This window comes from Pseudorasbora parva, chromosome 2, assembly GCF_024679245.1.
Source record: "Pseudorasbora parva isolate DD20220531a chromosome 2, ASM2467924v1, whole genome shotgun sequence".
Lineage (NCBI taxonomy): Eukaryota > Metazoa > Chordata > Actinopteri > Cypriniformes > Gobionidae > Pseudorasbora > Pseudorasbora parva.
This window is the reverse complement of record NC_090173.1, coordinates 57281327-57294678: the sequence shown is the minus strand read 5'-3', so window position 1 is coordinate 57294678 and position 13352 is coordinate 57281327. Positions and strand designations below refer to the sequence as shown.

The 13352-nt window shown below is 42.7% G+C and overlaps 1 long non-coding RNA gene across 1 annotated transcript; it reads right to left on the bottom strand.

Moving 5' to 3' along the window:
- Positions 1 to 1695: 1695 nt before the first annotated feature.
- LOC137055576 (uncharacterized) lies at positions 1696 to 2459 on the bottom strand. Its single transcript, XR_010900027.1, has 3 exons — positions 2416 to 2459; positions 1986 to 2287; positions 1696 to 1777 (listed from the first exon to the last, which is right to left on the bottom strand). It is a non-coding gene; the product is annotated as an uncharacterized lncRNA (long non-coding RNA).
- Positions 2460 to 13352: the final 10893 nt, after the last annotated feature.

Below are 13352 nucleotides of genomic sequence, written 5' to 3'. Positions count from 1 at the left end.
TAATGGATAAGAGTAACGCATAATGGATAACATAAGGAAATGGTAAGTCACTAGGGTTTAAGTGTTACTACAGGGTATTCTCACAAAAATGCGTATAAATAGTACGAGTGTGCAATGTCGTGGAATGTATACGCCAAAACTCATTTTGGCGTGTCTATGGCACGCTGTTTTTCGCGTGCATATGAGACGCATTTTATGGTGTATTATACATACGAACCCCCCACCCCACCACCCTAAACCTACCCAAGAGAGCGTGTCATATATACGCCCCACTACCCTAAACCTACCCAAGAGCGTGTCATATATACGCCCCACCACCCTAAACCTACCCAAGCGCGTGTCATATATACGCCCCACCACCCTAAACCTACCCAAGCGCGTGTCATATATACGCCCCACCACCCTAAACCTACCCAAGAGCGTGTCATATATACGCCCCACCACCCTAAACCTACCCAAGCGCGTGTCATATATACGCCCCACCACCCTAAACCTACCCAAGAGCGTGTCATATATACGCCCCACCACCCTAAACCTACCCAAGCGCATGTCATATATACGCCCCACCACCCTAAACCTACCCAAGCGCGTGTCATATATACGCCCCACCACCCTAAACCTACCCAAGCGCGTGTCATATATACGCCCCGCTACCCTAAACCTACCCAAGCGCATGTCATATATACGCCCCGCTACCCTAAACCTACCCAAGAGCGTGTCATATATACGCCCCACCACCCTAAACCTACCCAAGAGCGTGTCATATATACGCCCCACCACCCTAAACCTACCCAAGCACATGTCATATATATGCCCCGCTACCCTAAACCTACCCAAGCGCGTGTCATATATACGCCCCACCACCCTAAACCTACCCAAGCACGTGTCATATATACGCCCCACTACCCTAAACCTACCCAAGAGAGCGTGTCATATATACGCCCCATCACCCTAAACCTACCCAAGAGAGCGTGTCATATATACGCCCCACTACCCTAAACCTACCCAAGAGAGCGTGTCATATATACGCCCCATCACCCTAAACCTACCCAAGAGAGCGTGTCATATATATGCCCCACCACCCTAAACCTACCCAAGCACGTGTCATATATACGCCCCACTACCCTAAACCTACCCAAGAGAGCGTGTCATATATACGCCCCACCACCCTAAACCTACCCAAGAGCGTGTCATATATACGCCCCACCACCCTAAACCTACCCAAGCACGTGTCATATATACGCCCCACTACCCTAAACCTACCCAAGAGAGCGTGTCATATATAAGCCCCACCACCCTAAACCTACCCAAGCGCGCGTCATATATACGCCCCACCACCCTAAACCTACCCAAGAGAGCGTGTCATATATACGCCCCACCACCCTAAACCTACCCAAGAGAGCGTGTCATATATACGCCCCACCACCCTAAACCTACCCAAGCACGTGTCATATATACGCCCCACTACCCTAAACCTACCCAAGAGAGCGTGTCATATATACGCCCCACCACCCTAAACCTACCCAAGCACGTGTCATATATACGCCCCACCACCCTAAACCTACCCAAGAGAGCGTGTCATATATACGCCCCACCACCCTAAACCTACCCAAGAGCGTGTCATATATACGCCCCACCACCCTAAACCTACCTAAGCACGTGTCATATATACGCCCCACCACCCTAAACCTACCCAAGAGAGCGTGTCATATATACGCCCCACCACCCTAAACCTACCCAAGAGAGCGTGTCATATATACGCCCCACCACCCTAAACCTACCCAAGAGCGTGTCATATATACGCCCCACCACCCTAAACCTACCCAAGAGTGTGTCATATATACACCCCACCACCCTAAACCTACCCAAGAGCGTGTCATATATATGCCCCACCACCCTAAACCTACCCAAGAGCGTGTCATATATACGCCCCACCACCCTAAACCTACCCAAACGCGTCATATATACGCCCCACCACCCTAAACCTACCCAAGCACGTGTCATATATACGCCCCACCACCCTAAACCTACCCAAGAGAGCGTGTCATATATACGCCCCACCACCCTAAACCTACCCAAGAGAGCGTGTCATATATACGCCCCACCACCCTAAACCTACCCAAGCACGTGTCATATATACGCCCCACTACCCTAAACCTACCCAAGAGAGCGTGTCATATATACGCCCCACTACCCTAAACCTACCCAAGAGAGCGTGTCATATATACGCCCCACCACCCTAAACCTACCCAAGCGCGTGTCATATATACGCCCCACCACCCTAAACCTACCCAAGAACGTGTCATATATACGCCCCACTACCCTAAACCTACCCAAGAGAGCGTGTCATATATACGCCCCACCATCCTAAACCTACCCAAAAGCGTGTCATATATACGCCCCACCACCCTAAACCTACCCAAGAGAGCGTGTCATATATACGCCCCACTACCCTAAACCTACCCAAGAGAGCGTGTAATATATACGCCCCACCACCCTAAACCTACCCAAGCGCGTGTCATATATACGCCCCACCACCCTAAACCTACCCAAGCACGTGTCATATATACGCCCCACCACCCTAAACCTACCCAAGAACGTGTCATATATACGCCCCACTACCCTAAACCTACCCAAGAGCGTGTCATATATACGCCCCACTACCCTAAACCTACCCAAGAGCGTGTCATATATACGCCCCACCACCCTAAACCTACCCAAGCGCGTCATATATACGCCCCACCACCCTAAACCTACCCAAGAGCGTGTCATATATACGCCCCACCACCCTAAACCTACCCAAGCGCATGTCATATATACGCCCCACCACCCTAAACCTACCCAAGCGCGTGTCATATATACGCCCCACCACCCTAAACCTACCCAAGCGCGTGTCATATATACGCCCTGCTACCCTAAACCTACCCAAGCGCATGTCATATATACGCCCCGCTACCCTAAACCTACCCAAGAGCGTGTCATATATACGCCCCGCTACCCTAAACCTACCCAAGCGCATGTCATATATACGCCCCACCACCCTAAACCTACCCAAGCGCGTGTCATATATACGCCCCACCACCCTAAACCTACCCAAGCGCGTGTCATATATACGCCCTGCTACCCTAAACCTACCCAAGCGCATGTCATATATACGCCCCACTACCCTAAACCTACCCAAGAGAGCGTGTCATATATACGCCCCATCACCCTAAACCTACCCAAGAGAGCGTGTCATATATACGCCCCACCACCCTAAACCTACCCAAGCACGTGTCATATATACGCCCCACTACCCTAAACCTACCCAAGAGAGCGTGTCATATATACGCCCCACCACCCTAAACCTACCCAAGAGCGTGTCATATATACGCCCCACCACCCTAAACCTACCCAAGCACGTGTCATATATACGCCCCACTACCCTAAACCTACCCAAGAGAGCGTGTCATATATACGCCCCACCACCCTAAACCTACCCAAGCACGTGTCATATATACGCCCCTCCACCCTAAACCTACCCAAGAGAGCGTGTCATATATACGCCCCAACACCCTAAACCTACCCAAGAGCGTGTCATATATACGCCCCACCACCCTAAACCTACCCAAGCACGTGTCATATATACGCCCCACCACCCTAAACCTACCCAAGAGAGCGTGTCATATATACGCCCCACCACCCTAAACCTACCCAAGAGAGCGTGTCATATATACGCCCCACCACCCTAAACCTACCCAAGAGCGTGTCATATATACGCCCCACCACCCTAAACCTACCCAAGAGCGTGTCATATATACGCCCCACCACCCTAAACCTACCCAAGAGCGTGTCATATATACGCCCCACCACCCTAAACCTACCCAAGAGCGTGTCATATATACGCCCCACCACCCTAAACCTACCCAAGAGCGTGTCATATATACGCCCCACTACCCTAAACCTACCCAAGAGCGTGTCATATATACGCCCCACCACCCTAAACCTACCCAAGCGCATGTCATATATACGCCCCACCACCCTAAACCTACCCAAGCGCGTGTCATATATACGCCCCACCACCCTAAACCTACCCAAGCGCGTGTCATATATACGCCCCACCACCCTAAACCTACCCAAGAGCGTGTCATATATACGCCCCACCACCCTAAACCTACCCAAGCGAGTGTCATATATACGCCATAAAGTGCGTATCATATGCACGCGAAAATGAGTTTTGGCGTATACATTCCACGACATTGCACACTCGTACTATTTATACGCATTTATGTGTGATCGGGTTGGTTACTACATCCTTCAGAAGGAATCACTCATTATTTGGATCAGTTTTCTGAAGTGAAAAGCATGACAACTCCCTAATATTGATTGAAGTCATCGCAAGGTTTTCGATAGTAATGACCAGGGCTTGACATGAACTTTTTAGCTCAGCAGTCGCTGTGGCTAGTGGTTTTCCAAAGTTACAAGCCACTCAGCATTTCCACAGGCCACAATTTTGCTGTTTGGAAATGACATTTTATGTGATTAAAGTTGACTTTGACATGCTTAAACGGTGAAGCTGCTTGGAAACAATCTGCATTGTAAAAAGCGCTATATAAATAAAATTGACTTGACTTAAGTTACTTGATTGTGAGTCATTTTACTTGATTTAGAAGATTTAACACCTGTTCAAGCTTTCTCATGCAGAGTGACCACCCAAATCAAGACCTCACTGTATATCAGCTCAGCTGGGATGTTTGGGTGGGCAATATGAGCATAGGCCAATATGAGAAATTTAATATGAGACGGGTTATTTTTGTTAGGCTATATAAAAGAACAAAGGAATTAGGAAATTACAAAAACAACAGTTAATTTAGTATATTTTTTCAGATACTGTACACTGTAAAAAATTTTCCCGTTAAAAAACAGTAAAGAACTGGCAGCACGGTTGCCAGCAAGGCACTGTAAAATTAACTGTATCTTACTGTTGGTGAAATTTACAGTTGGAGACTGTTTTTGCAAATACAGCATAATGCTGTTTCTACATTCAAAGTATATATATATATATATATATATATATATATATATATATATATATATATATATATATATATATATATATATGTACATATTATTTATTTTCTAAACAGTGTGATTTAGCAAATTGCCCCTAACAGTCTTACTACAAAATACCATGTTTTACTACAGTGTGTATATGTAAGTATAAGTGTACAGTGTGTACTTTTTGAAACAGTGACTTAAAAATGTAACAGAAGGAAAGCAGCTTTAAAGTATTGTTTGAAAACATGTCTTGTTTTATTAAACTTTTGAATAACTTTCTTAGGAAAAGAAATGAAAATGTATGGGGAAGAATTGGTTTTACAGAAATAAACTTAAAATATTCCCCTAATCGAATTCTGACATTTGTACAAAATGAAAGCAAAAGGTTAAACAAAATTATTACATTTGTTAATGTAAAATCAACTGCTTTAACAAGTTTTTAACAAATTATTCTGGCTGTTCAAGTCATACAGGCTGTCCAAAAAATGAACTCAGGACACAGAGATTAAGTGAACAAATTATAAAACAACTGAGTAAATGTTTGTAAGTGAATAAGAATTACTGAATACCTGAGAAAACAGAGTGTGTGTGTGCGTGCGTGCGTGTGTGTGTGCGTGATGCGTGTCCGATGTGTGCGATGTGAGTGTGCATGAGATGCGCATATGTGTGATGCATGTGTGAGATGTGTGTGGGGTCTGTGGTGTGTAATACTTAGATAAAGTCCCACTCAAAATCCATCAATTTTTTAAGCAGACTGGAGACACGAGGGTTCACGGTTTTCTTTTTCTGAGTGACCTTCCCCGTCCATTTTGAAATGAATCCTCCGGCCTTGGTGCCCTTTTTTTCGGATTTATCCCAATGACCCGCCTGCAAAACAAATGTGTGTGTTTAGAATTAGTGTGGAGGGGGAAAAAATTACTCATGGGGAAAATATGAATATAGCATATATAAATATAGTAAGTCTATTCTTGTATTAAGAACACTTTGCTTTACATTGTCAGGAAAGAAAATTCTCTTAACAAGCTCCAGCACTCTTTTGGGCTGAATGATGTGTTTCAGTCTAGATTAAAGATATCTCTTTGTTCAAACACTGACATAACATCTTGACTGAAAAAATTGTAACAAATGCACATGGTCAGCATTTTAATGGCAACAAAAGATGGGTACTGGATGAGTCTGCTTCCTTTCAAGGTTTCAACCTCACCACCGATGGACATTTTATTTCCTTGACAGTCACTTATGTTTACGTAATAGGGCTCAAATATTTGATAGGAAATATATCTATTTGATGCTATATTCTCTGTTTATTAGGGCCAAGTGTTTAAATAAACACATTTTCTGTAAAGCGGCTTTAAATCTATATGTATTTTAATAAGAGATATACAAATAAAATCTGAAGTAAATTTAATGTATGCATCCAAATATCTGACCTTTGGATGAATTCCAGTGTGCATGCGGCTTCAGCTTGGTACTGAAGATTGAGATTGTAGTAAGTAGAGAAAAGAGCTGCAAGCCCAGACAGGAAAGACGGTTGGATGCCCTCGCAAATGATGTGCTCCTCAAGGCTGATCATCCACTGCTGGATACTGCTTCCTGGTGTTTTACCTGTACCTTAAAAAAGTAAAAACAATTTCAGCACTGACATAACATTAATTTGACATTGCCAATTGCAAATTAATGCATGGAAAGCTATAAATTAAAACAGTCACAGAGTCCTGTCCTTCTAACATAAATGCATTTCAACATAGACTGGTCAGTACAGACCTTTAAGTGTAAATGTGTATAGATTTTGTATTGTGAAATTATGTTGCTTAAATTTGATTTATTAATATTAATATGCTCTAGTACTACATTGATGTCCACAGAACTGACATGAAAACATGCTGACAAGTCTGGAAAAAAATATCAGCCAAAAATATATCCAACAAAATAAAATGGCCTTAAGAATACTATGCTGGCCAAAGCAGCATTGCTGTACAAAGCAATACCAAAACTACGAATAAGAATTACTTTTAATAAGTACTATATCATTTAACTTCAAAACCAACTTGGATTGATGAAAAAAATATAACCGGAATAAAAGTAACAACCAAAGCTCAACAGGACTACAATAAATGCACCTAAGAATAAAGATGTGCATATTAGAACATGCTTACCCAGGTTTGTAATCGCAATGACAACGAAATTACGGTTTTTTTTGTCGTTGTTGTTTTTTTGTTTCTTCGTAATGCTGGAGGTTTCGCCAATTCCAGAAAAGCAAACTAATACCGGTCTGCCTATTTCAGCGCGCTACAAAGACTTCGATGTAATCTCAAAACAACAGTGTTTGAAAAATTAACTTTGCAGAAGAATTCTATCATGTTGCATGGAATTTACTCTGTAATCGGAAATATAATACAAATAAATCGACCGAATAAAGATATGTACAAATTAGAACATATAACCGGAATAAAAGCACAACAGTACTACAATAAATGCACCTAAGAATAAAGATGTGCATATTAGAACATGCTTACCCAAGTTTGCAATCACAATGACATCGAAATTAAGTTTTTTTTCTAACTCTAGAGGTTTCGCAGATTACAGAAAAGCAAGCTAGCCAGTTAGTAAACAACCTTTCTTTTCAGCGCGCTACAGATTCATCAATGTGATTTCAATGCAACAGTGTTTGGATAAAATAAAATAAAATAGATGCAGAAGAATTATTATCTCATGTAACTCACCCTGTAACTGGGAATAATATAATCCGAGTCAGAAATCCTATCCAAGATGTTGCATCTGGCGAGTCTCTGAAAAGAACAAATAAAAGATAATTTCACTTCCAATATCCACAATACAGGTTAGTTGCTGTAGCAAATGTAATGTATTTTGTCTACGATATCGTGCAAAACTCACCTATTAACAGTATGATGGCGGATGAAAGTCCATGCGTGCTCAGCAGTTTTCAAAAATACTGGATAGTAATGTTTTTTTTCCTTCAACTAATAAATACGGTAAAATGCCGTTATATTTTGTCTACGCCATTTGACAAAAACAAAAAAAACATTAATGTACTGCTTTTGAACTTAACAGGATTATACTGTTGAAATTCAGCTGTAAATTAACAGCAATTTCTTACAGTGTAGGTTTATTTAATGTGTATACATTTATTTAATACCTGACAGGTATTTAACTGGACTGCTGAATGAATGAACGTAATATTCTGACACATATCCAGTTATTACTCACCTGTTTACATACGCTCAAGCCATAATCGACTGTGTTCATGCCAGATACTCCACACGATGGACGTTTTGACATCAGTATGCGCTTGAATTTGACTATTCATGCGCAAGGAGAACTGATTGCGTGTGACAGAGAGAGAGAGAGAGAGAGAGAGAGAGAGAGAGAGAGAGAGCGAGAGAGAGAGAGACAGAGAGAGCGAGAGAGACAGAGAGAGAGCGAGAGAGAGAGAGAGACAGAGAGAGAGAGAGAGAGACAGAGAGAGAGAGAGAGCGAGAGAGAGAGAGAGAGACAGAGAGAGAGAGAGAGCGAGAGAGACAGAGAGAGAGCGAGAGAGAGAGAGAGACAGAGAGAGAGAGAGAGAGACAGAGAGAGAGAGCGAGAGAGACAGAGAGAGAGAGAGAGAGAGAGAGAGAGAGAGAGAGAGAGACAGAGAGAGAGAGACAGAGAGAGAGCGAGAGAGAGCGATGTGACCAACCGCCACATTCTTGTTGACAGAGAGAGAGAGAGAGAGAGAGAGAGAGAGAGAGAGAGAGAGAGAGAGAGAGAGAGAGAGAGAGAGAGAGAGAGAGAGAGCACTTCTGTCGTGTCTGTCGCTTTCCTGTAGCTCAACCAGGAGAGCATGGAGCTAGCAACGCCAAGGTCATGGGTTCGATTCCCAGGGAAAGCAAGAACTGACAATGATGTAAAAATGTATACATTGAACTTTGGATAAAAGCGTCTGCCAAATGCTTAAATGTAAATGTTGTGTAATTCAGTGCCATTACATCTATCCCGCCTTTAAAGTTAAAAGTTAATCGATAAAGAATTGTAAATTAATTGTAATTGTGTGATATGATGGTCTTGGCATTTTATTTGGCTGTAGGCTGATATTATATTCAACCTGTTAAAGTGGCTAATGGGAGTGGCTGCCGGCCGGCTGGTGGGTGTTAAATTAGCAAATGGCTTTCTATCAGTAGAAACCCTGGAGTATATATTTGAATGATTGTGCTTCTAATGATTGTTTTTAATTGTAGTGTCTGTTCTCTAACTGAACTGATTTTATGAAAATGAACGCGTTGGGAAATTGATCCAGTCACAGTGATGCAGTAGCGGTGGCTTTGGGAGTGGCCTCGTAGGGCAGCAAAGCATTCTGGGAATTGTTGTCTTTCATCCCCATGAGACAAAAATAAATTTTCTGTCTTTTCTCAGTCCAGAAGGCACCAAATTCAAAGATAATTTCACATTTCTACTACATTGATGACCCAGTTTAAATACAGATTCATCTTCCCAGCGCTGAAGTACCCCTTTAATGTCAAGCTCTGGTAATGGCTCAAGTGTTATTACATCCTTCTACAGTAATTGCTAATTATATGGATCAGTATTCTAAAGTGAAGATCATTGTAAACCATTAATAGTGACTCAAGTGTTACCGAATTCATCAGAAGGAATTAAAAAAAAAAGCTTTACAAAAACCTCACAAGTTTACAATGATTTCAGTAATTACTAGTTATCATGCTTTTCACTTTAGAAAACTGATCCAAATAATTAGTAAATCCTTTAGAAGGATTTGGTAACTCTTGAGTCATTAAACTAATGGGTTACCATTACCTTCATTTTATAATTCATGCCTTAGCCTCATTAATTATGAGCCTGTATTCAGTAGTTATTTGTAAGTTCTTACAGGTGTGACAAAAATAGTAGATATTGATCAGCTAATACTGAACTTCCTCATTCAACTGAGCACTAATAATAATAACTAATAATAACTACTTCAGTAATCAGAGTTCCTTGATAGTTAGGAGTTACTGTGTGTTAATAATGCGTTACTCGTTTGTTCCTGTGCAGTTATTATTTAATGACGGATCAGTATTCAAAAGCGTTACCATATAGTATTAGTTATGCAAAGATAAACTTATTGCTGAGACACGGATGATCCCTAAATAGCAACAAAATGTTAATTTCATCTTTACAAAAGAAAATTAAAATGATGTTATCTTTGTAAAGCTTTAGTTGTTTGGAAGAGGCACTTGTGTCTAAAGACACTGTGACACTTAGTGTTTTTTTTCACGCAGCTGGCTGGCGTTTTCAATTGTTTTCAATGGGAGTGGTGCATTTTTATAACGCCTGTAGCGCAACGATGCGCTGAGCAAGTATTTTGCGCTCAAGCACTGAGCATTCGTCGTTTTTTGTTCATCACTGTCAATTTTCATCCAGCCGTCCAATCACAGTGGAGGAGGGGCGGGACAAACACAACACCGACCAACCGCCACATTCTTGTTGACACACAATGTCAACAGATGAAAACAAACAATAATAATGGAACAAAATCATTTTAAAATAAGAGCCAGAGCAAATACTTTACAGTGTATCTGCAATTGTATATAGATATCAATACAGAAACAAACTACCTGTGAAATTAGTAAGACTTCCGCTGATTTTCCGTATCATAACAAGCAAAGAGTCTCAACTGAAGAAAAAAAAAGGATGCCTGCCAAAAGCGCTCACAACGAGGTGTTTTTCTTTGGTGGACATGTGGCCTAAGGACATTTTTAGCAGTTCAGGGAGTGTGTGATCATTGGGAGTTTTAAGATACTGACTTTAGTGAGTAAATACAATAGAAGTCCGAACTACCACTGTAGTCCTTTTCATGAAAGAAGGTCACTAATCCTTAAAAATGATTACCATTCTTTAGTATGTAGTCCGGTTTAACACATTTAGAGTGCCTAAAACAGGTAGGTATGTAGCTGCCAAGGTTTTGGAGCAGAGACCCAGTTACCCCTTTTCCACCAGAATGAACCAGGTGCTAGTTCGGAGCCAGTGCTAGTGTCAGTTCTAAGTTGGTTCGACTTGAGAGCCTTCTGAGAACCATTTGCTTTTCCACATGCTAAGAGCCACAACAGAGGCAGGTCTAACGTCATACCAGAGTCCTGCACGGGTCCATCCCAGCCCCGTTAATATTTGCCGTTACCCAATCCGTGCCCACAATATATCACACACACTAAAATCATTCCAATTAAAATGCTTTATTTTTTTATCTTGCAGCTCTCTCAACATCACAACAGTGTCATGAATGGGCTAATGAAACAAGCAAAAGTGCCTTTATAGACTCGCTGTCAACAATTTTATATACTCCACTTACCAACTTTACTTTTACTTCATCCATAGCTACTCCTGCAACGCTCGCTCCATCTGGGCTACGAGAGGCATCAACAAAAGTCACAGTGGTGGTGACGTGATGGGTCAAATGGCATATCGTTGCGTGTGTGTAATGGTAATTTGGACATGGTTCTCGTTTTTCGAGAACCAGCGAACATTTAAAAAGACTTAACCAAACAAAGCGAAAGTAACACAGCACCCCCTCATGGACAACTGCCAAACACACACACATAATAAAACATAAACACAACTCAACGTAAAAACCAGGTCTGGTGATCTCTCGTCCTTTATTGGTGTCGCTCGTCCTCATATGCCTCCGAGCTAGAGGATGGATACCCGACCCGAGCCCGACGGGTTCCGGCGGTACCCGACGGGTCGGGCCGGGTTCGGACAGATATTTAGAAATGACGTTCGGGTTCGGGTCGGGCTCGGTCACGTCAGCGTCAAATTTAAAACTGCTTGTTATGCAAGTAGCCAATGGGCCTGTTTAACTTGATGCAATGGTTTGTTTTTGTGATTAAAATACATGTAAAATAATACCCTAACATCCGTCTTCCTACATGGAAATTTGTTTATGTCGCCGTGACAACAACGCGCAACACGTGCGTGCATATTGCCCACGGCATCCTTGTCATTCCAGTGAGCGCAACTTCAGCGCTGCTGGCGGCAGGACAGCCTTGAAGCCACCCACAGTTGATGCAATCCTTTTACTGCATAAACCCTCGACTAGCCTAAACTTTGATGGATAGATTATGTAAATAGATCCCATGTTGCAGTTTAGGAACCATACAGTTTGAGAAAATTGGTAAGATGACTTTCATTTCAATAAGCATTTCAATTGTGTTACGTTAATGTTTTGTCCTGTTAGCTTTAGCCATTTTTAGCAGACGTTTGTTCATTTAATTTCAGTTGGCTATTTGATTGGGCTCTGTGTAACGTTTGATGCCCCGTGTGCATGCTGATGCTCTCGTCTGTAAACATTTCAGAATGCCTTCCTACAGCTGCTTAACAAAAGCGGGCTTTCCACACAAACAAACGTACGTGTCATTAGTATATGAGGAAAAAAAATAGATTTTAACTGTCGGGCTCGGGTCGGGCTCGGACATAAATATTTGAATGCCTGTCGGGCTCGGGTCGGGTTCGGTTACTGCTCTGTCGGACACGGGCCGGGCTCGTACAGAAAAATGCGGCCCAATCCGCACTCTACTCCGAGCTCCCTCAGAGGACTCGAGACCGATGTGGCTCGCAGGTGAGGCTCATTCACAATCACGCCTCGGTCTCGTCCACCTCGCCACAGAAATATTGCACGTTGCTTCTACCCGCACGAACGAAATTAATTATCCGCCTGCATCCCCGCCCGTGTATTTTATAAACGTCACAATCAACCTGTTTTAGCCACTTTTATGCTCGCGGGTACCCGGCCAGTTGCAGGACTCTACTGCTAGCGTGGCAGTGGGAAACAAACAATCAACTTTATTTATATAGCGCTTTTACAATCACGATTGTAAAAACACACACCAGGCATGTTCTATCTAATGCATTGACGCTGCGCAGACCAACCCGCATATGATATCCAAATACTGCGTGAGCGATTTTAAAAGCATAAGGAGTCGTTTACTCTCGCTGTACTTTGATGTCATTCGCAATATCACAGCGCCGATGCATCTCCAACAAGCCTTCTGTCAACAATGGTGAAGGTTGCGTTACTGTTGATTCACATGGCTTTACGACATCGTAAATCATCAGCATCAAGTTTGTGTTCATCTTGCTGACCCCGCCCCCAGCGCCTGACGTAAGCGGTTCTTACTTCTAGCCCAGCAATGTTTTGGTGCTACTTAAGAACCCCTTTTCCTGGCTCGGAGCTGGTGCTTTGGCTGTGGAAACACAAAGAACCGATTTGAAACTAGGTTCTGCCTTGGTGGAAAAGGGGTAAGTCTGACCTGCTTGTAGAGTTG